Here is a 27736-nt window from a genome sequence, read left to right as displayed (position 1 = left end):
TATTGGCGGGCTTATTGCTAAAAAGCAATATCTTCTAACCAACCAAAAACAGACAAGTGATATTGATCTAAACGTTTGATACCATATATAGCTGTTTCCAGTCAGAGGGTAAATAGTACTTGAACATTAAAAAAAAAACATAAATTACAAATTAACATAAAAAAAACATAAATTACAAAAGATGATAATGAGGAGGGCAAAGGAAAAAGGGAGTTTAGGGAAAGAGGTAGAGGGACTTTTAACACTCCTTATCGTTCATCGTTCACCTTGTGTAATACCACTTTTATAAAAGTGGTACATATTACACAAAGTGAACGATGAATGATAAGGAGAGTCTTATATAATATTATACCATACCACAAAGTTTACAATGCTTTTAACATACAAAATATTGTTATTTTTATTTATTTATCAATAAAAACAGTTTGGTTTATAATATTAAAGAATTCGCTAACTATTTTATAAAACATGATCATAAATTTAACGAAAATAACGTAGAAATCCTAAAAATAATTCATACGACAGGTCATAGACTGCAAAATTCAGAAAAATATAAATAATAATAAACTTATTATTAACAATATGACAATGACTAAAGACTCTCCCCTGTTTTCTTTGTTCTCACGGAAAAAAATAATGAACAAGTAAAAATGAGAAAATTTTACCCTCTTCAACATTTAACGTCCTAAAGACCCAACTCTAAAATTAAGAATTAGATTCACATACGGCGTTTGAAAATGATGCAGAATGCACGAAAATACGTGTCCCAAAGATTTTTAGAAATAGTGGCGATTACTAAGTAAAACTTAATAGTAAAAAAATATATAGACACTACCACAAAATGACTGACGAATCAATTAATGAAACAATTTTTATCTGAAGAAATTATATGAAAATAACATTCTGCTTACCATATCGCTCACTCCTTTCAAGAACGTCCTAAATCAAAAATCGTCAATTTTCAGTTATGCATGTTTTCGGAATGAACAGAAAATGTACTATATCCCAGCAAAAGCGGCATATTTTTAACTTAATATTTACCCGCTCCAGGGCAGAAAGTGTTGTTTTTGCATTTTGAAGAAAAGGTATTGTTTAATTATTTTTTTAAATATACTAAATCTTTTTCAAATGGAGAATAAACCTACAGGTTTTACCTCAAAAGATCTGTAACACAGTAAAAAGTTCAATAAGTGGCTTACTATTTATTTTTAATAAATTGTATTATATTTTTAAACTTTAAAAACGTTCTGCTGATAAATCAGGTTTTTTGATTTGTGACTTTCTTGAAAGGAGTGAGCGATATGTGGTCCGGGTATTTCAACTTTGCTCTGTATACGTCATCTTCACCCTCAAGATAACCCCTCAAATTGATGTCGAAAATGTACCCAAAATAGTGTATAGTAATTCTTATCATCACGCGACCAGTGGACCCCACTAAAAGCAATATAACATCATCGCTCTCTACTTATTTGAAGTTGTCTCCTAACTACCTACAATATTAGCTTACATGTTTTTAATTCCCTTTAAGTTCTGTTAGTCAGATAGTGTATTCTTAGATATTTGTGGCTAGTAAAATAGCATGCCTTGAATATCCACGTCTTGCCTTTATCCGTATCAAATGATCTACAATATACTGCACAGTGCTGATGCAGTGTTATCTTTTACCTAAATAACGTTTGCACTTCAAGTGCTGATGCTATCTTATCTTATCAGGAGTATTTATATATATTTTTTTTCATAAACGATTTGACAGTTACTTAGTAGTAAGTTTACCTATTTTTAATAGAAATTACTCAATGATTATATTGTTACACACGACACAATAACTGGATGTTTTCATAATCTGGTGGTAATTACAAAGTCAAATTCAGTTTTCAAGGTAAATGATAATAATTATTTATAAATTTCTATGAATTTCATATATAAATATAATCAAACGAATTTTATCAGGCATGTTAATGTACAATTTCTCTAACCATATTATTAATATTGTTACAAAAATATAAGTATTCTTTTGGTTAACTAGACATTTCTACATACAAAATATCTCATACTAAAAGTGTTATAAAGAGGAAAATAATTCTTTGGAAGTGATATATGAAAATTATGATGCGAATGTTGTTGGTATTCGAAATAGAGGAAGACCGAGGTGAACTTGGCATAATAAAGTATTTCAAATAATTGGAAGTTGTCGGCGGGCATATATATTATCGGTTTATTTATCGATTATATCGGTTTTTATATGTATTATTAATTTTATTGCGCATTTACAATTACTAAAATTTAACCCTCTACTGGAACTCAGAACGTTGAATCTTCTTCCACTATTGTACGCATAGAGCCATATTTCCATAGCGAGCAATTTTTATGTGACCTTTATTGAGGGTTTGGCTTCTCATCCATAATAATTTCACTTCAAATTAAAAAAAAAAAATTATCGCATTATTGAAGTATATCTTACTCGAATTGTGGATTTATTAAAGAAAACACTTTTTTTTACCACTTAAGTTTATTTTATGACGACTAGTTTCGGAAGCTAATCTTCCATCTTCAGGTCTAAATGTAAACTAAAACAAATGATAAAAAATAATTAAAGTTGGAAGCCTTACTTCCGAAGCTAGTCGCCATAAAATAAACTAAAATTATTTTTAGACATCTCATCAAAGATGAAGAAGAATATGGAAGCCTGGGCATTTACGGGGCTGATGACCGTCATAGGCTAGTTTAAGTGATCACTTTACACACGTGTAACATTCACCAATTCTACCCATTATTGAAAACCGCAATACTCAAATTCTTGGAAGTTCTATATATATATATATAAACCAATTTAGAAACCATGTTCTTGAATCACTAGAACTTCGCTAGAGGTTTTTATTGAGCAAAAACTCTAATATTAGTATGTGTACTCTTGCATTAGTATGTGTACTGTTATATTTTATATTTTTCTTCATCTTTGATGAGATGTCAAAAAATAATATGAAAAATATCTCCTATAATTGAAGACGATCCAGATTTGTGAACAAGTATTTGGACACACTCAAAATGTTGTAAATAAACTCAAATGGTAAAAAAACAAGTGTTTTCTTGAATAATTTCATCATGTCTTACCACAAAGTAAATGCCGAAACGATAAATAAAACAATTGTGGATTTGTTTTGATATTGCATTCACAGAGCAATAAACTAGCGTTACTTGTTTCGAAATAATATTCACTATGCAATTTAAATAAATTAACAACTTTTTTCACACTAATCTAATCGTACAACAGTTATTCTTATAATACCAAGTAATATTTATCGGTACCGGAAGACGTAGTCACTTTTTTTGAGTACGTAGGTACTAAACTTTGAGTTCATTGTTTGTAACAGAATGATCGTGATTATAAGATTAAGCGGACTGAACATTGAACAATCAAAAGCCGCGCGGTCGCGAATAATCAATTACAGGTATTATTACATTAAAAGCCGATTGCAATTGTGTTTTTATATTATAATACTTACTTCAATTATTTAAGAATTGTTTTAATATTTATCTACTCGTTTATCGTACACATCGATGCCCTAGTGGAGAAATGTACTCATTATGTATACTATATTATTGTATTTATAGATTTGCCGTATAATTTGTTGAAGTCCATTTTAATTTATATATTAAATGTTAAAATCAAACACTGATTTTAACAATCAATATGTATTTTTTAGTCTGAGTCTGCTAAATTGTATTTTATTGTTAAAAACACATTTCAAAAACAATTGATTCGCTATGTTATGGCATTTTCAAACCTATGTGAATAGTACATGGGCAGATGTATCTTACATAGCTATACAATTCTATATATGTACTTGAGTATTAGTTTTAACATGTGCAGTAATAATTTACGTGAGAAAACAATAGATATCTACGGGGGCCTGTAGGTTCGTATACTTATATGCATTTTCTGGGAAAGGTTGACATGGCATTGTGAGACAATTATTGGTTTTATGGCTTTAGACAAATGTTGACAAATTTTATAATTATGTGTTTTTAACAATGATATACAATTTAGAAAACTCTAAAAATCTTTGATAGAGTGGTGTGGGGTTCTATTCTCTCTGCCTATGCGGGAAAGGGGGTGACGAGTTATTAGTTAGTTAAAATTTCATGTTATTTTATGTGGATTCTTTTTTTCTTTCAAAACACGTATGATTTTTGACATTACATATTCACATTATTGTCTCAACAAATCAATATTCAAAAATCTACTCTCACGACATAGTGTAATAAGGGTAATATACATAAATCGCTCACTCCTTTCAAGAACGTCATAAATCAAAAAACTTGATTTTTCAGGAGAACGTTTTTAAAGCTTAAAAATATAATACAATGTATTAAAAATAAGTTCCAAGCCACTTATTAAACTTTTTACTGTGCAACAGATCTTTTTAGGTAAAACCTGAATGTTTTTTCTCCATTTGAAAAATATATAGTATATTTAAAAAAATAATTAAACAGTACCTTTTATTCAAAATGCAAAAACAACATTTTCTGCCCTGTAGCGGGTAAATATTAAGTTAAAAATATGCCGCTTATGCTGGGATATAGTACATTTTCTGGGCATTCCGAAAACATAACTGAAAATTTACATTTTTTATTTATGACGTTCTTGAAAGGAGTGAGCGATATGTACCAAAACACGCGACCTTATACGAATTTAATTTTTTTATTCCGAAATATCAATCACAAAGATATAATATATACGTAACAAATCAACCGAATTTCACCTCCTCGAATTACGTTTCCCTAAGGACTGGGTGAATCGATTGTAATGGTTAATTGTTTTCGGATCAAGTCTCTTTCCCTATCACGATTTTATTACAGCCCCAAGCACTTGTAGTAGAAATGCTGGAGAGTAAGGTACGTTACGTTGGCAATACCCGGTGGATTACGCTTCCCTGATCGCCAATGGAATACGAATCATAACCTCCTCTCCACTCTTCACGGGTACTCCGGCACAAAACGTTCAACGAAGCGAGCGTTCGCTCACCGCTGAGCGTTCATTGTCGCCTGGTATTCTAGGGTGACATCTTGACAAATTGTAAAGTAATTCTTTGTTCCCAGTGAGTTTTAGAAAAAAAAACCTTTATTTAATAAAATCAAAATAAAATACTATTAAACATTTTTGGTGTAATGATTAAAGAAAACACTTCGTTTTTTACCACTTGAGAGTTATTATAGACTACATGTTTCAGAAGTTAAACTTCCATCATTCAGGTCTGTATAATAACTAAAATATAAAATATAAAATTCACGACCCCAGTGCACCAATTTATCTTGTAGAAAACTTCGTTTACCTTTCTGATCATGGTCTATCGCTTCGCTCTTCCCAAGAGAGAACACTCTCCATTCCTTGCCACAACACAGCATTCCTCAGTAATTCCTTTACTGTCCAAGCGGCTAGACTCTGGAATGAACTACCTCTACATGTAAAAAATGCACCTTCTATCTTAATCTTCAAAAAACGCCTGAAACATCATTATCTTACCTTAGAACCCTAACTGTCCATCTCCTCCTCCCCTGACCCCTCCTCTCTTTCTTAAACTTGCTACCGAATTCTACCTATTTATCTTTAGAATCCTAGAATACTTTTTTGTCTAATTGTTAATTAATTGTTTTTTAGTTTTTTGATAAAATCTATTACATCAGACAATAATATGTATTAACTTTTAAAAACGTCTGAGACATTACTATCTGTCATTAGAATCCTAACTGTCGATCAAACCTCCTCCCTCTACCTCCTTCCCTATTCTCCCTTCTTCCTTTGCCCTCCTCATTATCGTCTTTTGTTAATTTATGTTTCCTTTTAAATGTCAATTTGTAATTTATGTTTTTTTAAATGTTCAAGTACTATCTGCCCACTGATTGCAAACGGCTATATATGGTATCAAACGTTTTGATCAATATCACTAGTCCGTCTTTGGTCGGTTGGAAGATATTGCTTTTTAGCAATAAGCCCGCCAATGTACTTTTTATTTTCTGTACATGAAGTTTAAAATAAATAAAAAAAAAAATAAAATTGTTCTATAAATAATGAGAGGGGAAAAGGGAAAATAAATAGAACAATTTTTTTATATTTTATATTTTAGTTACTATACAGACCTGAATGATGGAAGTTTAACTTCTGAAACATGTAGTCTATAATAAAACTGAAGTGGTAAAAAACGAAGTGTTTTCTTTAATCATTGTAACATGTCTTACCACAAAGTTAATGCCGAAACAATAAATAAAACATTTTTGGTGTGTTCAAATCCTTTTTTTAAATGCAATTTACTACAATTTCTATACATTTATATATATGGCGAATTAAAAATTTTAGATTCGCTGTTCCACTCCAAAAAAGGGAGAGGGTCTTACACTCGAGGTCCCAAATACGTATTCACAAATCTGGATTATCTCCAATTAAAGGAGTTATTTTTTATATTATTTTTTGACATCTCTACATAGATCTTCATCTATGTTGAGATGTCAAAAAATAATATAAAAATAACTCCTATAATTAGAGATAAACCAGATTTATGAACAAGTACTTGGACACACTCAAAATGTTGTGAATAAATAAACTGGTCAAATTGTGAGCTAAAATTATAAAATGAATAGGATATTTTCTAGCGTTTCTCATGTATGTGATTATAATCCAGGGTTCGGACCTCACATGCAATTGAAAGAGTTTCTGCATAGCAAAAATCTTCTTTTATATCATCATAGATGTCTTTAGTAAAATTCTAGTAATTCAAGCACTATCGAATTTGAACAGTATACATACTTATATAGAAGTTCCAAGTATTCGAGTAGTGTGGTTGTCAATCATAGGTGGAATTTGTGAATTTTACAAGTGAGTAAAGTGATCTCTTAAACCAGCCTATGACGGTCATAAGTCCCGTAAATTCCCAGACTTCCATATTCTTCTTCATCAATGTTGAGATGTCAAAAATAATATGAAAAATGCATTCTACGATGCTTAGTTTACTATCCATTTTGTTAGTTTTCATCTTATTTCATAAAATGGCATTAGGTAATAATCGGCATTGTTTACGGTGTCTGTTATTGTATGTAAATTGCAAATCAATTTTCAATCACGCGCAAAAGCAAAATTAATATGAATTCATTATTTTCTCTTTCACTCGAATATTACGGTCATCAAAATAGAGCACACTTTATTTATTTATCCACCCAACTAATTATACACCACTATTATGTCAAATTGTGATAACAATTAGTACGTTCAATTAATAAAATATTCACCGAAAATGTATTTTGTATCTATCTACATAAGTATTGTATTTATTGTCTCGCTATTATATTTGTGATAAGTCATGATGAAATTTAAAAAAAACACCTGTTTTTTTACCACTTGAGCTAAAATAAGTGTTTTCTTTTAAATTTTACCTGCATAAGTATATCATCTATATATTAATGTTTGTATCTTCAAAAAAAAAAAAAAAAGGTTTTTTTTATATGGTATATCGACTGCGAATATGTCTAACACTTTAAAAATCAACCAACGTTTTCACAGGAGATGACAAATAGCCATTTGGTACCATTTGTATTTTATTATCATACATGTATCATGTATAAATAATATTCATTTATATATATTATATTTTTTATTTCAATTCAATTCAATTCAAACCCTTATCCGCACCCCAATGGTGCATAGGGCACTGCATTATACAGTGTTATCCTGATCGTTAACACACGAAGGAAAGGTGATCAGCCCTCCGCTTCAGGTACCAGTTCAGGGTAATATTGAATAAGTATTAGAGTGAAAAAATCACTTATATTCATTTTACCCCCCCCTGGGAATCGAACCCGGGACCTCCAGAACGGTTGCCGAACGTGCTAACCATTACACTAAGGAGGCTGACAATATTATAAATATTATACAATTATATATATTATATATTAATATATAACATATATTACATGTATATATTAAATATGAATACATTGTGTTATTCTTACATTACTTTCGCTACAAATGCCTTTACCCATATTTTTCCTTTTTCTATTGTTTAACCTTCTGTCTCTAATCAATCGCTAAACAACGGGTATCCTTTTCTTTCCTTCCTATTCTTTATTTTCAATCTCCCCAACCCTCCCTTAGTTTATGCTAGAAGATTGTAGATGCTCGTATGAAGCAGGGGTGATATCCTCATTTCTGAAATCTGAACCAATAACGATTTTTTCATCTTTGCATTTCACAACTAGTAGATATCACAACAACTTTTATCTGTGTTTTATTTGACCAATCTAGATAAATACTCTAATCAAATTATATTTGAAAAAATGTATTTGGTTTATAAGTCTTTATTTGCATTCACAGATATTTAAGGCCCAATATACGATAAATCGGGACCTTGTGTTTTTAAACCCATGTAACATTAAAAGTAATTATTTCTTTTTGCTTAAAACATCGTTTTTGTAGTGAAGATATAAGTTTTTCATTGAAATAAATAAGAGTTTTTATTTAGGTCCAGGTTAGTTATATAAAGGTATTTTTTTATGTATTAATTTTAAATCAAACACAGATTGCCCTAACAAGGCGAAACAATTGTCACAATATAATTTTTTTATGTGTTTTTGTTAATAAAATACAACTTAGTAGACTCAAAAAATCTGTGTTTGATTTCAAATTAATACATTAATTAAAATGCAGTTCTACAAATTAAACGCCCAATCAATAAATAATATAAAGGTTCTGTAATTAAGATATTAAAATTGACAGTAATAAAATTAAAATCAAGAAAACCAAGCACTGTATGTGTTTTAATAATTGGCAAAATGTGAAATAATAACTAAAATAATATTCGGAGAACGTGATATTTAAAGGCTGTATTTTTTATACCGCACTGATTAATTTTATCAAAAAAACATCGATATCATAATTTAACTCAACATAAATAAAAAGCTGCATTTTCAATTGAAATTTTTAATGAAATATGGTAGCAGTAAATAAAACGAAAAAATGATCACTTGAAGATAGAATTCAATTTTTTTGTATTAACCATTTTATCTCTTGTACATTATATCCATGTTATATTATATATCAAAAAGAATTAATTAGACACTATTTAAAAAAAAACATTTTTCACGATTGATATTTTTATTTAATTTAAATAACCCGCTATTTCAGGGGCTTATCTGCAGGTAGGAATAATACGAGTAGAAGTTGAGATGTTGAGATGGGGAATATGAAAGTATGAGTAGTTATAAGACTTGTAGCCTGCGATTGGGTGGTTAAAGTAATCGCTTTATACACTATGTATTATTTAACATTCTACCCACATTGCTCTAATTTAGGAATGTTGTATATACTCATATGTATATTCAATGGAAATTTCATTCGTATTTTTTAGTAATACTTTATCTGTGATAATATTATACCCATAAGATATTCATTTATGTATTAATTGTTAAAAGCAAACACTGTTTTTTTTTTAGTCTACTAAGTTGTATTTTGTTGTTAAAAAAAATTGTGACAATTGTTTCGCCTAGTTATGGCATTTTCTTCGCATTCGTTTGATAATGCCATAACTAGGCGAAATAAATCTCACAAAATTGATTTTTCAATATGTTTTTTAACAATAAAATACAACTTAGTAGACTCAAAAAATCAGCGTTTGATTTAACATTTAATACATAAATTTAAATGGAGTTCTACAAATATTTTATAAAAAAAGATATTCCCTTAAACTAGATATTTATTATTTATCCAATAAATATATATATTTTTTAAATATTTATTTTGTCATCTCTTCCTGTTATTCTTTTTTATTATAATTATATCCAAACGATTTATTTGGAAATCGTTAAAGAAAGACGACTGATGTTTTACAGATTCCGTATTTAATGGCGTGTCATATTATTTACGCATAAAATTATCATTTTAATAACATACTTTCCACTCACCATATTATTTTGAATTTACATCTGTTTCCAGTTATAATTTATTTTTATAATGTCTTAGTTTATGTCAAATTATAAATTAATCTAAGCACTCAACACGCGATAAAAAAATTAAAACCATAAAAATTGAATTATTGTATAGGAATTTGCTTAATCCTTAACGTTACATTTCTCTCATTAAAAAAAAAGAATTCGCTAATCGCTTTCTTCTTTGTAATTCAGACTTTGACACTAAAGAAAATATTTTCCCCAAAAGTTTGTCGCTTTTACATGAAAGATTATTGTACACATTCAAATGGGATAGATCGTAATAAATAACGCCGCCTCTGGAATGGGTTCAAGACTATATAAAAGCGTTAGCAACGATCCGCTAATATATCCCTTGCGTGTGATGATATTAGAGTTTATATTAGGTCGAGCGGTTGGCGTCGCATGGGTCCCGTAGCAGTTGGCGCCGTTGCCGCGTCTATCGCGATGGCCGCTCCGCGTGGCACGCTATTTGTTCGCAGCCCGCCAACCTCAGTGTTGCTCGCTCGCTCGCCTAGCAAGCACGCGGTGTCGCGAGCTTACGCCGGAACGGGAGAGCATAACATCATACACGGATGTGACGCCATGTGTGTGTGCCGCGGTAGAAATACATACCCGTGTTTTATTTCTCTGTGAGTGCGATATACTAAATACCAACACACGAGAACGAGCTGAATTATTCCGAAGGCGTACTAACTCATCTTGCGTGTGCTTGTTTATAAAGTACTTTAGTGTCGTTTGATTAGTTATTCTAGTTTGATATACGAGTGACGAGTGCTGATAACTGAGTGCACGACTAATTCGATTGTTTGTGGTGGTGTGTGTTTGATTTGATTCTGTGTTATTATTGTGTTTATCGAGATCCTCGGAAGCGTCCTGCGCCCCCGGGTAGCGGATGTTTCTCTTCTTTTGTGTGTTTCGTTATCTTCGAAGTACGAAAAGTGTTGGTGTAGTTGTGGCGCCCTTGCGTCCTTGTGTTTGTGCCAAGCGGATCCCTAACTCGTAAGGATTTCAGTGCACGTGCTCTGGAATCGTTTTACTTCTTCACCCAGCTGCAACCCTGATACTTCTAGTTATAAAAGGTATAACCCTAACTCTATTCTGGACCAGTACCATCTAATCTTTCTATTTTTTTCTCTGAGAATACTATCATTGTTGTTGTTTTAAAAAAATACATTCTTATTTAATTAATCATCTTTCAATGGCTTTTAGAATTTAGTTAACTAATTGATTACTACAGCTGATGAAACGATACTATTTTCTGTCTCATTGGATTATCATTTCGCTTTTCTCTAAACTATCTCTTATCAACATTTGTAAGATCGCCCCAGTGGCGTGCCAGATTGCATTATTATATTTACTTATTATAATAATAATATTCTAAACATATGTAGGAAGATATAAAATTCTTCAGTAGTGAACATACATTATAATGCATTAGCAAACTGTGTTATAGTTAGTATATATATATTGACTTCTATTTTTTGTGTATATTTAATTCAAACACCTTTTTTAATCGCTATTTTATTTATACGTGTGCAATAGACACTTCAAATGCAAAATTTTAACGTAAAATATTGTTTTGTCATAATTGATTTTGTGTAGTCTATGGCACTTTAATTATATGAAAAAAGTTGATTATTAGTGGCAGAAAATAATGTATGCTTAGTTAGGGATAGATTTAAAAAGTTTTTTTTGTAAAGTTTGTTTGGACATGTGGAGGGAATGGAAAACAAGAGAATAACTAACAGGATAGGTATATTATGTAAATGCGAATGGAAGAATAAAACGAGCACGGCCAATCATAACTTGGCACGACTGACTCAATCAGAACCTGAAATCTGGTTGCGTCAAAAGTCTACGTAATCGTAGGGCGTGTATGTCTAGATGTATGGATGAAGAAGAGGCTAGGAGTGTATGTCATGAAGAGTGTGGCTTTCTATTGTATATGCCTACCCCTGCATGTAGAGGCGCAACATTAGTAATAGTAGTTGTTTTTTATGTAATCCGTATTATGTTACGTGTGGTAGAAGACAGTATGTAGTATACTCGTATAATACTAACTGTAAACTGTAGTTTGACTTCACGAAAAAACGTATTAACATATTTGAATGGCTTGTTTGACAGCCAAAAAAAAACGCCACTAAAAATTCGCACGCCACTGAACAGCGAAGATTTAAGTCATTTCAAATCCCAGATAAACATCGCAGAAATTAATTTTTATTCTGGGTTTTCAAAAAATGTATTTCACTATTTTATGATCTCTTAATTACACCTACATTAGTTATACCCCTAAAATTAAAAGTCCCGTTGTATTTAGGCTAATTTGAACTGATCTTATATTCTTATAAACAAGGCTTTATGATTTAATCATACGATTTACGCGTATCTTAAAAGATTATGTATGTTAATATAAATATAATTATACGTAATTGTATTTTATTTAACTGACTTGGTTATTTACCGTTGAATAGGAGTGTTTATTTAAATTAGATTATGTCTTCCTAATGGCTACCGGAATGGGGTACGAAAAGATATAGAACGACAGGATCGCATGCTTATCAAGGAGGTATTTTAATACAAAAGTTCACCCGAACATTACGCAACCTTTTTATGTTCACACAAAGGCAGAATTAACACGCTACGTGTATGAATAATTAACTTCAAAGCCTCTCGGCACATTGCGCACACACGTAACTGCTCGAATAGAGCGTGCTTATGTACCATTATCATAATACCTGTTCGTTTAATAGCTGTAGACGAGGTGTTCATATTATATTACTCTTCTCATTTTCTGTTCTCCTAATACTCGGGTGATACCCGGACTCCAGAATCTCGTTTCTGGAACTGGATTATCCTCGTATCATCATTTGATTGTTTTTATTTATTACCTAGGTTAACTCTACCCAACAAAATATAAATATAAAGAATTTTTAATAATAAATATATTTGAGTATAATATATTTCCATGTAGCTATGGAATTTATAGCCAAGTAATTATAAACCTCCGCTGTTATCAACGGTGCCTACGAGTCGTTAAAAGTTTACTGTCGTTATGCTAGAACTTTCGTACTTTTTTATTACGTTTTTAAGTGTGCCCGTAAATTTATTCAGGGCAAAGATGGCTGATACATTGATATACCAACCAACACGGTCCATTTCTTTCCAACCGGTATTTTATTTTCATGGCCGAAAGTCATATAACACGACCTAGGTACACAAAAGGTTTTCCATTTCGTGGAGAAGGCATATCGAACCCGTAAATGTTTTTTTGGATCAATTTCATACTTTTTTAAATATCTGTTTCAGATTTTTATTTTAAATATTAAAACCAATCACTCGTTTTTAGGGTCTGCTTAGTTGTATATTTTATTTTTGAAAAATCATAAAAATAAAATTCGTGACAATTGCTTCGCCTTATTAGGGAATTATCAAACTACTAGTTTGTTAATGTAAAACTAGTACTTTGATAATGTGCCCTAAGAAGGCGAAACAATTGCTACGAATTTAATTTTTATGTTTTTAAAATAAAAAATGAACAACTTATACCCTAAAAATCACTGTTTGATTTTAATATCTAAAATATAAATCATAGAGTTCTACTAATTAAACGCCAAATCAATAAATACAGTTTTTAATGCTTTTTTATAAAAATGTATTTTTATGTTTTATTTTTATTTTATTACACTATTTATCAACTTTCTCTGCTGTATCGCATATTTTATGATTATTCAGTACATAGTATGTTAGAATAATATGTTTTTCATATATCTTTTCTAATCATATCTGATACCACAATCGCATTTTATTGCTCGGTTCTCTATCAATAAACGTTGATTAAAACCACTGTAAAACACACAAAAAAATGTTTTAACGAACGCTGATGTAATGAGACGTTCAAATGGTAAACCACAAAGTGAGTCTTCATTGCAAAACACTGGCGTTTCTCTCGGTAACAAAAAAAAACCGAATCATTACGTTTGAGTGAAGTTACCGAGCATGTTGATTGTTTATAGAAATAACAGTATAAACTCGCATTACGTTAATTTTACCTCGGTGGAGTAACGAGCCTGCAGCTGGTGCTCGACCCGAGTTCTCTTCACCAAATTGGGGGAACGCGGTGCGTGCTTTTATATTATTACCCGAACTCACCGCCGATCTTTAGTATTATTGTATCGGCCAACAAACGAGCAGATGTGCTATTTACAGAGATACTGTAGCTGTCGATTCGGTATCTGAATTGACTTGACGCAACCGAATAGTCTTAATCGGGGCTTTTATGTAACGCGGTAGAACGGCGTTCCGGCATCTTTTTTCACTGATATATATTTTTAAAATTTTCAAAATCAATTAGACGAAACACTGTTTGCGCTTACGTACATAATTACAATCTTTATTTATATAATTCGTCGAAATGATAAAATATGGAATTGCAATGAATTTTTAAATGATATTGAATTATATTTTTTTAGAAAACAGCTCAACATGATGAGAGTTCCGGGACCATTTTTGTGTAAAAAAATCTCTGGTCTTGAATGTGTATAACTCCATTTTAATTTATATATTAAATGTTAAAATCAATCACTGATTTTTAGAGTCTACTAAATTGTATTTTATTGTGAAAAACACATAAAAATAGAATTTGCGACAATTGTTTCGTCTTGTTTTCAAATTTCAATTTTCAAGCTGATTACATTAGTTTGAAAATCCCATAGCAAGATGACAACTGTCGCAATTTTTATTTTTATGCGTTTTTAACAATAAAATACATTTTAGTAGACTCTAACCATCAGTGTCTGATTTTAATATTTAGTATAAAGTGTATCTTAAAACGATTTATTTTAAATGTATGACGTACTTTTTTTACTCTCATAATTTCACATAGTAAAAATAATTTAATTTTGTTATTTATTATAATTAATTAATTTTGTCCGCCTCCGTAGTGTAATGGTCAGCACGCTCGGCTACCGTTCTGGAGGTCCCGGGTTCGATTCCCAAGGGGGGTAAAATGAATATAAGTGATTTTTTCACTGTAATATTTATTCAATATAACCATGGACTGGTACCTGAAGCGGATGGCTGATCACCTGTCCTTCATGTGTAAACGATCCAGATAACACTGCGTTTATATGACACAGTGCCCTATGCACCATTGGGGTGCGGATAAGGGTAAAAATAAAAAATTATAATAATAATAATAATTATCATATGTTATCAAACCAGGAATTCGTGTGCAAGTTGAGTAGTTGCTTCTACATAATATTAAAAATGATTTGGTAAAAACTATTACGAATGATATTATATTTATCACGTAATTATCTTTATACTCACAACGGATGTAAATAATTTTATTAATGTGATGAATAAATACCCAGAGAATATAATATGAAGCTCTCTGTAGTGTTTTACGCCATAATAATATTGTTATATGAATGTTTCATTAACTCGCAATAAAATCTCTCCTGTCATAAAATTATTTTTCTGCGTTATCACGCCAAGAAGAAAGCTATAAAATTATCTACAATCAAACAGCCAATTTTACCGTGTCTCGCTTTAAATTTAATTTTACGATCTGTCATAAAACATTTTAATTACATTATCTTCTTAATTTTAAATGGTCAAATGAGAATTATTTGTATATTTTAGCTAAAGCGATTAAAGTGAAATAATGTTTTCACACCGAACGAGGACCGGTTTGGAAACGGGTTTTTTTCTTACTTTTTATTTTATTTATTTATTCAATTCTATGGCTTTTGTCGAGTCAATAAATAATAACTTAGGCGAAATTGAATATCATTGTCAACTCGTATTACTTACCTGCATAAATACCGGACTAATTATGGGGATAAAAGCTAGCATAAACATTATTTTATGTATTAAATGTTCAATCAAATACTGATTTTTTGAGTCTACTAAGTTCTATTTTATTTATTTATTATCTATTCGAACGAATCTATAAATATTCTTCTAACCCTTATCCGCACCCCAATGGTGCATAGGGCACTGCATCGTATAGAAGCAGTGTCATTTTGATCGTTAAATACACGAAGGAAAGGTGATCGGCCTTCCGCTTCAGGTACCAGTCCAGGGTCATTTTAAATAAATATTAGACTGAAAAATCACTAATATTTATTTTGACCCTCTTGGGAATCGAACCCGGGACCTCCAGCATGGTAGCCTAGCGCGCTAACCGCTTCTATAAATAAATTAACATTATTTCTTAATGTCGCTACGGCTATGTTTATGGTCTTTGTTACGGCATAATAGGAAGGAGGCTTCGCTAGTTCACACGGCTAAACATGTGTGCGAACATTAGCGTGGATATGAGCCGAAGTAGATTTTGGCGTCGAACGAAAGATTCCGAGTTAAGCTACATTCAAAGAAACGCCATATTTTCTGCCTCATATCAATAAAACGTGCTCAGACTCTTTACTGTCGGAATAGGGACGAGACAGGGACAGGGGATGGTCCCTAGGGCGGCGGCACGCGAGAGCGAGCGAGAGGGCGCGAGATAGCAGACATAAAAGCTATGTTTAGTTCGAAGCTTTATGGCTTCACTCGGCGGTCAAAGGAATTTTCTGTAATGTGTGTTCGGGAGAACCTCTGGCAGTGGAGAGAACACACAAAGTACATACCTACACCGACACTCGGGATACAATGGACTCCGTGACGAAACCATTCCAAGGGCACATTGTCAAAATCCTACCCGAATTTTTAAAATTTTCTTATACCTCTGAACAAAACGTCGGGTCTTTTTTAAGTGTGCCTCAGATTTATCAGCTTTTGAGCTTCGTGGAACCGGCTTATAAATGTTGCTATCGTAGGCCTGGGTAACTGACTCTTTATTGACACTAAAGTCTCTAATATTCGGGTTGAAGTACGTATAATATTTTTATTTTCTGTTTGTTATAGCGGAAGGAATCTATGATGTTCATCTGACTAACCACGTCAGTTAAATTTACACAATTTTTAATTCGATATCGATTAAAAATTTTATCTTTTAGTTTTTTCTTCTTTTATATGAAAGTTTGAATGAATAATCCATTAACCGCGATTTCACTCCATATTCTATTGGCTTAATCTTTAAACTTAATTCTGGGGCCATTAATTTTTTTGTACACTCCTTCCTGTCTTTCGCGTATTTTTATAATACAATCTGAGCGAGACAGAGATATACAAATATATCAAATATGGAGGTCCTTACCATAACGTTACATTTCCATTATAAATAATTTTAAGTAATCAAAAATTAAAAAAGTAAAATTGTTACCTTTTGGTGCGATTTAATGATTTAATTGGTTAGTTTAATTTTATGATTTAATCATATTGGTTTAACACAAGATTGGTCACGTTTTGTCGCAATTTTAATTAAGATTTCGACAGAATACAGTAAACTGAACAGATTTGCATTTAAAACATTTTTTATGCAATATTGGAAAGGTGACTTTTTGGTGAGAACCTCCACAAATACACATTTCAATGAACCACGCGACTTCAATGAAAAATAAAACGATTGTCAAGCAAGAATTCCACGACAAATAATAATAATAATAATCTTGGATTATTTAAATAGCGCCATTTTCGTAAAAAACTAACTCAAGGGCGCTTATACAGGTATCGATTATGATATGAAAATGATGAGAGAAAATTTAAAAAATATATTAATGAAAAACGTCGTCAATCGGCTGAGTCTGAAGGTAGGACAGTGGAGCCGCCGTATTGTTGCGCTTTCTTCTCGGTCTTCTTGGGCTGGAGCATGGCCAAGATGTTGGACAGGACGCCTCACTGTGTAATGAGAAATCATACAAATTAATAAGGCTCTAAGGAAAGTGAGGCGCTGAGAAAGGTTGTTTTATTTTGCTAGGAATTGTAAGGGTTTGAAATATTAATTGGACTATTGTTTTACTGACTATTGCCTACGAGTTGTGATGTGCTTGTTGCTTAATTGTTTCTTGTTTGAAGTTTGTTCGGCCCCATTGATCTCCGCGGAGAGTGGGTGAGCGACGCGCGACGTCAGACAATGAGGACAGTAATATTATGAATCGTTAAAACATTCCGTCAACTTATTATTTGCGAATCATTCTAGAAAGAAACAATTGAAGGTTGTCACGTTGCGGGTCATATAAAAATGATCGAATCGTATATACGTGATCGGTTTTAGACATGATATCACTCAATGATCCGACTCAAATATCGATTATTATTATTGACGAAAACCGAATTTATAACCAGAAAAAGGTCGTTAACTAAATAAAGTAAATACCACTATTTTAAGCAAAACTTTAATTAAAAATGGATAGATTTTACCACAAAGTGACTGCCGAATCAATGAATGAAAATAGAAATTCATGATTGTGATACACGAGGCCATAACAAAATCCAATTCCTTTGTCCGCCTCCGTAGTGTAAATGGTCAGCACGCTCGGCTACCGTTCTGGAGGTCCTGGGTTCGATTCCCAGGGGGGGTCAAATAAATTTAAGTGATTTTTTCCTTCTAATATTTATTCAACATTACCCAGGAATGGTACCTGAAGGGGAGGGCCGATCACCTTTCCTTCGTGTGTTCACGATGAAGATAACACTGTGTTTGTATAATTCAGTGCCCTATGCACCACTGAGGTGCGGATAAGGGTTAAAAAAGTTTAACTTAGTAAATACCACTATTTTTAGTAAAACTTTAATTAAAAATGGATAGATTTTACCACAAAGTGACTGCCGAATCAATAAATGAAAATAGAAATTCATAGGAATTCATGATTGTAATACACGAGGCCATAACAAAATCCACGTGGAGCCGATAAACACAACTAAGTTTGGAGTAAGGTCCTTTCAATATATTGTCTATACTCATCAGTGATGTTCTTCACCTTGAGCTACTTTTTTTATCAAATAAACTGTATCTAATTAACCAGCAAGTGCCCAACGCATCATTTGGTGCGGATAGATGTTAAAAGTCCAAGCGAGGGTATATTAACAAAAAATACTTTAATTCAGTCTTGCTGTTGGATAAAAAATCTATGTTCGTTCTATAATAGATACTAATATCGAGTCGGCGATCATTTAAAATTATCCACTTGTAATATGAATAATTCCGTGTTTGTTGGAGTGTAGTTCTTAATTGGAGCCATATGCCACGACCTAAAAGGTGATGGTATTTGCATAAATGTGTACACATCGGCGGATCGATTTTAACAAGATAAAATTTGCGTGAAACGCGATCCGAAAATCACTTGAAGTCAATTAACATCTTGGAGCGTTAATTTATGTGGGTTTTTTTATGAAATGTTTTTGTATGAATAAACCAAAATGGAAAATTACAATTTTATTTGAAATAATTTTATTCGTGTATAAAAGATTATCCTCCGCCTCCGTAGCGTAATGGTCAGCACGCTCGGCTACCGTACTGGAGGTCCCGGGTTCGATTCCCAGGGGGGGTCAAATAAATATAAGTGATTTTTTCGCTTTTATATTTATTCAATATAACCTTGGACTGGTACCGGAAGCGGAGGGCTGATTACCTTTCCTTCATGTGTGAACGATCAAGATAACACTGCGTTTATATGATGCAGTGCCCTATGCACCATTGGGGTGCGGATAAGGGTTTGAATGAAAGAATAAAGATTAATCTAATTTAATGGCACAAAGATCAACTTGTAATAATAATATAATTGTATAACTTATATAACGCCATTTTTGTAAAATACTACCTCAAAGACGCTTCTTTGTGATATACTTTTTTCTTGAAGGAGTAAGTATTTTGGAATAAAACTATAACCAGGAAAACAACAATATTCGCTACTAAATAACCATCACGCGACTTCGCCGAAAGGGTAGGCAGAGATAAAAGAACGTCACATCTCCAGCCTTACATTATTTTCTTATTTCACTATTCGATCGTCTATTATACTATCGTTTTGCCGCACATTCGAATAAGAGAACGCACTTCAACTGCATTCAGTCTTCTTTCATCCTTTTTTTGCTCTATGTTTCACTTCCATATATAAGGGCTGGTACCAGGACTCCAATGTAAACTAGATATTCTTATTTTTTGCATTAGATTTTATTCTAAGAAATCATCTCAGAAGAAGACTGGGGAAAAGGCATGATCAAGTATTTCAGATGTGTACTTGAATGTGATCAAGCCAGGAGTCGGAATAATAAGCGGGTATGCATGAGGAGACGCTTGAATGTGGAAGAGTCGAAGATTGTTTTCAAATACATATTGGTGTGGCGTTCAATTCTCTCTTCCTACTCCTCCGGCGAAGGGGCGTGATGGTTTGTTAGTCAGTTAGTTAGTTAGTTGACACATCTTAGTACGTCGAACATTGATAGCCATCAGAATGATAATAAATAAAGCAGCAACTAATTGTCGGCAATGATAGATCCACTCATTGCTTATGCCGAAAACTTTGCTGGATTGCTGTTGATATTGCTGCAAGATGTGACTCGTTTACAGACCACTTTCGGTCAAGTACCTCTCACTAAAATTAAAACGCTGATAAAATAATATTATGCCCGTACGTAAATCAATAAACAAAATGTTTATTGATTTAAGTACGGTATGTCATGTTTTGAATATATGTATATAAATTATTTTTATCCCGAATAGAATTATCATAATATGTACTTATAAAATATTAATGTAAAATTTGTGTAGTACATATTCAAATTTAAATTGTTTATACAATTTAAATAGTCTTCGAGTGCGTAGATACTTACTTTTATAACAGCAAAAAACCGTACACATACAAAGTTTATTTCACAAACAATCTTGTGCCTATTCAAACGAATATTTGATTTTAAAATATCCTTTATCAAAATCAAAAATATTGTTCTCGCTTCAAGTATTCAGTAAACTCAACTTTTTTTGGGCAACGAAGAGATCTGGTATACTTTATTTTATGTTTTTGACATCTCGGCATAGGTGAAGAAGAATATGGAAGTCTGGGTATTTGCAGGGCTTACGACCTGTCATTGTCCTCAACTGGATTGAAATGAAAAAAAACCTTGAACATAAATAATGTGTTCATATTTGTGCACAACATTTCTAATGACAAAAAAAAATTCAATGAAAAAACATATGTTTTAAAAAATTGATGTATTGAAATATTCCATTCCCAATATCGGCCTTGGCTTGTTCACTCAATGGTTTTTTTTCCAAGTTTGTAGATTCAGATACGGTCACCGTATTTTTCATTTTTACAAGCAGACGCGCGTCCACTTTAAAAGTTAGATATGCACTAACAGATATGTTGACACTTTGTTCCTATGGTCGCTAAATGATCCAATTTACTAATCTACTAACGCTATACTAACACATTTACGTTCACCTCCGTACTGCACAAATTATTTGTTTGTGTTACCGCAAGCATCCTTATCTGACGGCGAGTCTACAACTAATAAAATTATCGTGTAGGTATATTAGTTATACGTAATACTTAATACGTTACGATATGTATTATACATTACCGCTTATCATATCACTCAATAATTCCTCCCACATTGCGCACATGAGCCATAGTATATTCATAACCTTCGGTCATATAATATCGACTTTATCTTCTCGTAATATCTAAATAATGGTAATAATGAATCGATTTTATATAATTACAGTATTTTTATTCTCAAAATCGATTTTTTGTTATTGTTGCTAATACGTATAATTTACTTAATGAGATCATTCATGATGTTGAAACTTGTAAAAGTATACCAATATTTTATAACCTTACTTAAGAAATTACTTAGTAAACTTTTTCTTTTACTAAAATATAATAAAATAAAAAAAGTTTAGATGAATGGGAAATCAACAAAGTACTTACAAAGTTTTTTTATTGATTTATTTTCAATCATAATATTTACAGCTGTTTTCAGAAATAAACTTAGTGACATCGTTTTTCGATAAAATATGTAATGTCTTAAAATTTTCGATATCGTAACTTCTGTTTACTATCTTAGTTTATGAAAAATTGCCATCAAACGTTCATAAAAATACTAATGTCTCTACTTTTCGAAATAAATGTTATTAAGTATTGTATAAAATTTTAATTTTCAGAACAGTTATATCTTTCTAAATGTTATTTTTTGTAAATTGTAAAGCGCCTTTGAGGTGATTTCTCACAAAAACGGCGCTATATAAATTGTCCAAAAAATCAAATCAAATTAATCACTAGTTGTCGAAACTAGTCGTGTTTACATTGATGAAGTCAACATTGGTGTTGTATGTTTCATTTTTATATTTGAACATCACGTCTTGTCATTCTACAAAGTTAATGCTAAATCCTATAAATCTTAATAAAAAATACTTGTGTTTGATAATGATGTTATGCGTATAGAAACACGTCCGAATATAGAATTATATTAAGCTGTATTTTTCAAGTTAGTATGAAGGATTTGATTGATACTTTACTTTGTATTTAACGTTTATAATTGTAGTTTATCACTTTTTACATTTTCTAGTGATTACGCTACTACTATATACTACCATCACACCGTTTCTCCGCAGGGGCAGGCAAAAAGGATGGAACGCCACAATCTTATGTCCGGAAAAATACTCCGCACTTCTTTCACATCCATACATCTAGTCATACATGTCCTCCGATTACGGAGACTTTTGACGCTACCAAATTTTAGGTTCTGATTGATCTGATTGTATCAAGTCTTTTTCGTCCGTCCTCGTTCTGTTCTCCCGCTCACATTCGCCACATATATTTTCTTAGTCATTCTCTTGTTATCCATTCACCCCACATGTCTATACCTCCTTACAGAACCTTAAAAAATATTTAAAAAACGAGAAATATTTGCGTTTTTATTATTTACACAAATATTTCCACTTCATACTATTTCTATGAGCCTAAGCGGCTCATTATTAGAAATAGGTATCAGATTGTGGTAGAGTTTCGAACCGAGAAACTCTGACTTAAAAGTCTGCGACACTAACCACGGGACCACAACCCGACACCTTGTTCAGCCTTACATTCCTTTCTAGTGATTATTAATAATTATAATACCTAACTTTATTGTGATATCACTATTATAATATTTTCGTCGTCATTATGATCCGACAGACTTCTGGTTTAGTGAAAGATGTATTTCGTGTTCTTACGCGATACCGTTCATTATGTTATTTCGAGGCAGTGAGCAACTTGCGGTTGTATTCCATTAGCGGAAATCGTGATAAATATTCATTTCAGGTAGTTTTGAAATTCAAACTGTTTATTTGCAAACAAAGCCATTTAAGAATTCGGCTTTCTGGCACTCGATTATCTACATCGTGCACTTTGTTACGTCATTATCTTAATTTATTGTTTTTAATCGATTGATTTCAATGATTTGTTTGTGAACCAGCACATGTCTACCAATCGTAATTTTGAGCTGCAATGAAAACTTTGCATACGTTTTTATTTAAACTGCAGATATGCAAAATTAAGGTAAATAAAAATGATGTGATGTATTGGCAAATAGAAAACCAAGTGAAAAGTTTCATTAATTGATTCGGCAGTCACTTTGTGGCAAAATCTATCCATTTTTAAATTAAATTTTACTTGTAAATACCACTATTTCTTTAAATCTTTTGTGACACGTGTTTCGATGCATTCTGCATCATGCGGTATTTGTGAAAAACGAGTGAAAAGTCAAAGGACGAGTAGCTGGAAAGCTGTCTTTTAAATTTACTTTTTCTATAAAAACATTCAATTTATTAGTTTACGTCTTTATGAATTGTTATTATTTTATTGTTTTAATTGTTTTTATTTTATTTTTGTAAAGCTCAAGTTTATTTTTGATTTGCATATAAAATTAATAATCGTATACAATATATAATAAACCACCATTTGAAGTTGGTGTCAAGACACTAGTGTTTGTTTGATAAACAGAACTGACTTGCCGCGGACAAAGTATGTATACTAGCGTTGCTTTTTAAATAAACTGAATATTCGTTATACCCGTAGGTTCGATCTGAAAATAGGTAAAGTTAAGTTTCATGAGTTAAATATTTATTTCTTTGAACAAAGAAAATGTGACATTCATTTCCCAACTCAATTTCGTCAATTCATGACTCAATTTCCCAAAAGTATGAAGAATACTGTTTTCAAAATATGTTTTTTATTTATTTGTATAAATCCTGCTCATCCGCTTTTGTTGCGTTTTCATCGAATTAAATAAATGATGCATGTGCTCAAAGCTTCGATGGCATTGCATTCGATTTTAGCTTATTGTAAATTATATCAAGATCATTAGTTGTGTGTGCCCGACTGTCTCGTTTAAATCAATAAACAAAACGCTATAACCGTGACAATTACAGAGACAAAAGACTGTTAAAAATGTGTTTTTCCATGTATCATTTGAATGGGTTTTCATTATCAAACGATAAACACATCTCGGTGAGAAGCACGCTATTCAAATTGTTCCAGCGGAATATTTAAGCTAATTGCATGTTTTAGTTTCCTTTTGTTTTGGATATCTGTGCACACACATCCCCACCGCACACGCGACTAGCGAGTAGCGGCCGCCCGCGTCTGTTTGCCTTACAAAAATGTATTCCGTGCTTTGTTTGACTAACTAAATTTGCTCTACATATTTAATGCTGCAGAAATTAGCGCAGGCACTGGAGTTATGTGTGTATGCAAAATTTGTGCACACCATTTTGATATTGAATCAAGTACATCGATAATTTATGTAGGCCGCCACGGTCAGGAACCCTAGCGGCCAAATGGCCGATTCAAATTTTAATACGTAAAAATCATTAAATTAAGCAAAATATCTTGTTTCATTTCATTTTAAAGGTCTAGTGGCTTTTTAAAAAAAAACATAAATACAGTTTAACTGTATTTTTAGGGCATATAACGCTTCATTACATGTTTTTTTTTTATTTTGAATAAAAAACGATTGTATCTCACTCTAAACATTAGAGGAAAAATAAATAAATAAAAAAGAGTGAAAAACTTTTAACAAGGAAAAATCAAAATAATACTTAAGTATCAAATTTGCAACAACATGCAATGGTTATCCTTTTGAGATATTAATATATGTTTTAACACCAACTTTTGGCTATGTAACAAATTTGATACACGATGCAGCAAAGGGTTGTATGAAAAAAGATTGACATTTTTAATAATTTCGTGTAGTCAAATTTGATATTTCAAAAAGTGGTTGATTTATCGATTTTAATATTTCTCTTTTGTGAGTAAATCAAAAGTGTAAGTATTACTTTTGATTCATTTTCTAATAGGACCACATTATGCCCTGGTAGTATTGATAATTTCGATGACCATGTCCTCGAAACAATATCGATTGTCAAAATGCGCTACACGAATTTTGCACAAAAAATTACACAAAAAACACGCTTAGAGTTTCAGAAATGAAGACTCTGAGAAGCATAACAGGCAAGAGTCTTCGAGATAGACTGAGAAATGCCAAGATCAGGGAAATATGCGAGATCGAAGATGTCGTTAGGTGGGGAAGGCAACATAGAAGACAATGGTATGCGCATGTGAGGAGAATGGAACCATCCAGACTCCCCCACATCGCATTGTACGGCCAACCCCATGGTAGACGACTCCCGGGCAGACCACCAAAGAGATGGGCCGATAGCTGGGAATCGACGTCGCAGGAGGCTAATCCCTCTTAAAAAGAGGTCGTAAGGCCTACAATAAGAAGAAGAAGAAGAATTTTGCGCACTCATGTACCTCCAGTTCATCGATTAAGTGGGTAATATACCGTACCTGCTATGATGAATTACCTGTCACTCTCCAAACTACTTTCCATACGAATAAGACTCATTACAAGTGACACATTTATGAGAAAAATCAAATGTATTTGTTTGAAAAAGTTTATCTAAATAATTTTCTTGAAAATTAAATTTTTACTTGCTTATGCTTTAGACATCGTATGGTCTAAATTATATTTTACTTATTGTGGAAATTATTAAACATTATAGATTATTATTTGTTGTCATAGACAAAAGCTATTACATATTATTTTTTGACATCTCATCAAAGATGAAGAAGAATATGGAAGTCTGGGCATTTACGGGGCTTACGACCGTCATAGGCTGGTTTGAGTGATCACTTTACACACGTGTAACATTCACCAATTCTACCCATTATTGACAACCACACTACTCAAATTCTTGGAAGTTCTATATATATGAACCAATTTAGAAACCTTGTTCATGAATCACTAAAACTTCACTAGAGACATCTATTGGTGAGATGTAAAGAAGCTTTTTATTAAGCAGAAACTCTTATATTAGTATGTGAGATCCGAATCCCGGATTATAATCACACACATGAGAAACGCCAGAAAATACCATTTTCATTTTTATTATTAAGCTTATAATTTGACCAGATAATTTATTTACAACATTTTGAGTGTGTCCAAATACTTGTTCACAAAATCTGGATTTAATCTGGAGATAATCCAGATTTTGTGAACAAGTATTTGGACACACTCAAAATGTTGTAAAAGCTATTACCATCAGATTTTTTTGCTTTACCGACACTTTATGAATTTTATAAAAAAAGCTTATCAGAGAGTGATATTGAATACATTCATTATTTATTTCCGCATCAATTGTTTTTTTTATCAACGTCTTCGTAAAAATCGCTTACGATATTCAATCTCTTTGAAACCAATGATGAACTTAATAAAACTCATTAAACAAAAGTTCGTAGTTTTTTTTTGCATTTCACATCTCATTATTTCACGGTAAACGCATTAATTTATACGTATGAATTGAACACAAAACAAAAAAATCATTGGCAAACCTTATAATACAACATACTATATGAAATGAAACTAATTGTGATAATTTTAAAATAGACAAAAACACTTAATTAATTAAAGAAATAAGATAAAATAAAGATATACTCACCATATTAAAGAAGAAGTAAAAAATATTTCAACATTTTACAAGCTTCGTTTAGATATTTCGCACTTGAACGTTTATTAACATACTATAATAACGATATCGTCCCTTTACCATACATTTAAAAACATTTGCTACTAAATTTACACAACATATTAGAAATCTCAAAGTATTCATAAACATTTCACGAACTCAGATCCGGTTTCACGCATCATTTAAATACCTTTTCTCTCATTGTTTGTTAATTTCCCTTTCATATCCTCCGCATCATTCAGCTTTTGATCATAACATTTTTTACGTGGACATTTTCAAAGGTGCAATTTTTCTCGCTTGATGTTTTATTTATATTGTGGCACGGGGGAATTTGAGGTAGGGCCGGGCGTCATTTATCTTCACACTTCTCGTATAATTTTAACTGGGAAGCCATTTTGAAGAGCAGGCAGCTGCGCACTGCGGTTGTATAATTTACTCAAGAGGGATTCTGTCCCTGTATTTAATATTGTATAATATTTTTATTGCACAGCAGCTACAATCTCTAAATAATTTTCCCCTATAATCTGTATGAACAACTCGGTTGGCGTTGGGTTCACAGGAGAGTAGAAGAATCCAAGAGATCTCGCTCTCGTCTTGTGTCCGGATTTCGTTTACCACTGCTTTAGATCGCCCGCGGTGCTAACGAACGCCGAGAATGGAATGTCTTAAAAGCGCTCGTTTTCAGACGTGGAAATTGCCACGTTTTCATTTGCGGTCAAAAAAAGAGCAAATATCGTGTTGGACCGGTTAGATTAGACCTTTCAGATGCTTCAGGGCAAATTATATTTTCCTTAAATATAATTTCACAATTATCCAGAATAATAAAACACATTTGAAAAAAAAAACAATTGTTCTAGCATTTAAATT

The 27736-nt window shown here is 32.0% G+C and overlaps 1 protein-coding gene across 2 annotated transcripts in view; it reads left to right on the top strand.

Moving 5' to 3' along the window:
• LOC148301711 (uncharacterized) overlaps window positions 1-27736 on the top strand; it is a 352511-nt gene that overhangs the window by 97561 nt on the left and 227214 nt on the right. Inside the window, exon 1 of one of the 2 annotated variants that reach the window (XM_088272797.1) lies at window positions 10457-11054. The exons of the other annotated variant lie outside the window; for it this stretch is intronic. The gene's annotated coding sequence lies outside the window, so the exon portion shown is untranslated. Of the gene's footprint in view, window positions 1-10456; window positions 11055-27736 lie in introns of those variants that run through there. 2 annotated transcript variants of the gene reach the window in all.

The sequence above is a fragment of the Brachycentrus maculatus genome, unplaced genomic scaffold, assembly GCF_059751285.1.
Source record: "Brachycentrus maculatus isolate JH-2025_06_01 unplaced genomic scaffold, ASM5975128v1 h1tg000527l, whole genome shotgun sequence".
NCBI classification, from domain to species: domain Eukaryota; kingdom Metazoa; phylum Arthropoda; class Insecta; order Trichoptera; family Brachycentridae; genus Brachycentrus; species Brachycentrus maculatus.
Note: the sequence above shows the minus strand (reverse complement) of the source record. Positions and strands in the feature narration are given on the sequence as shown.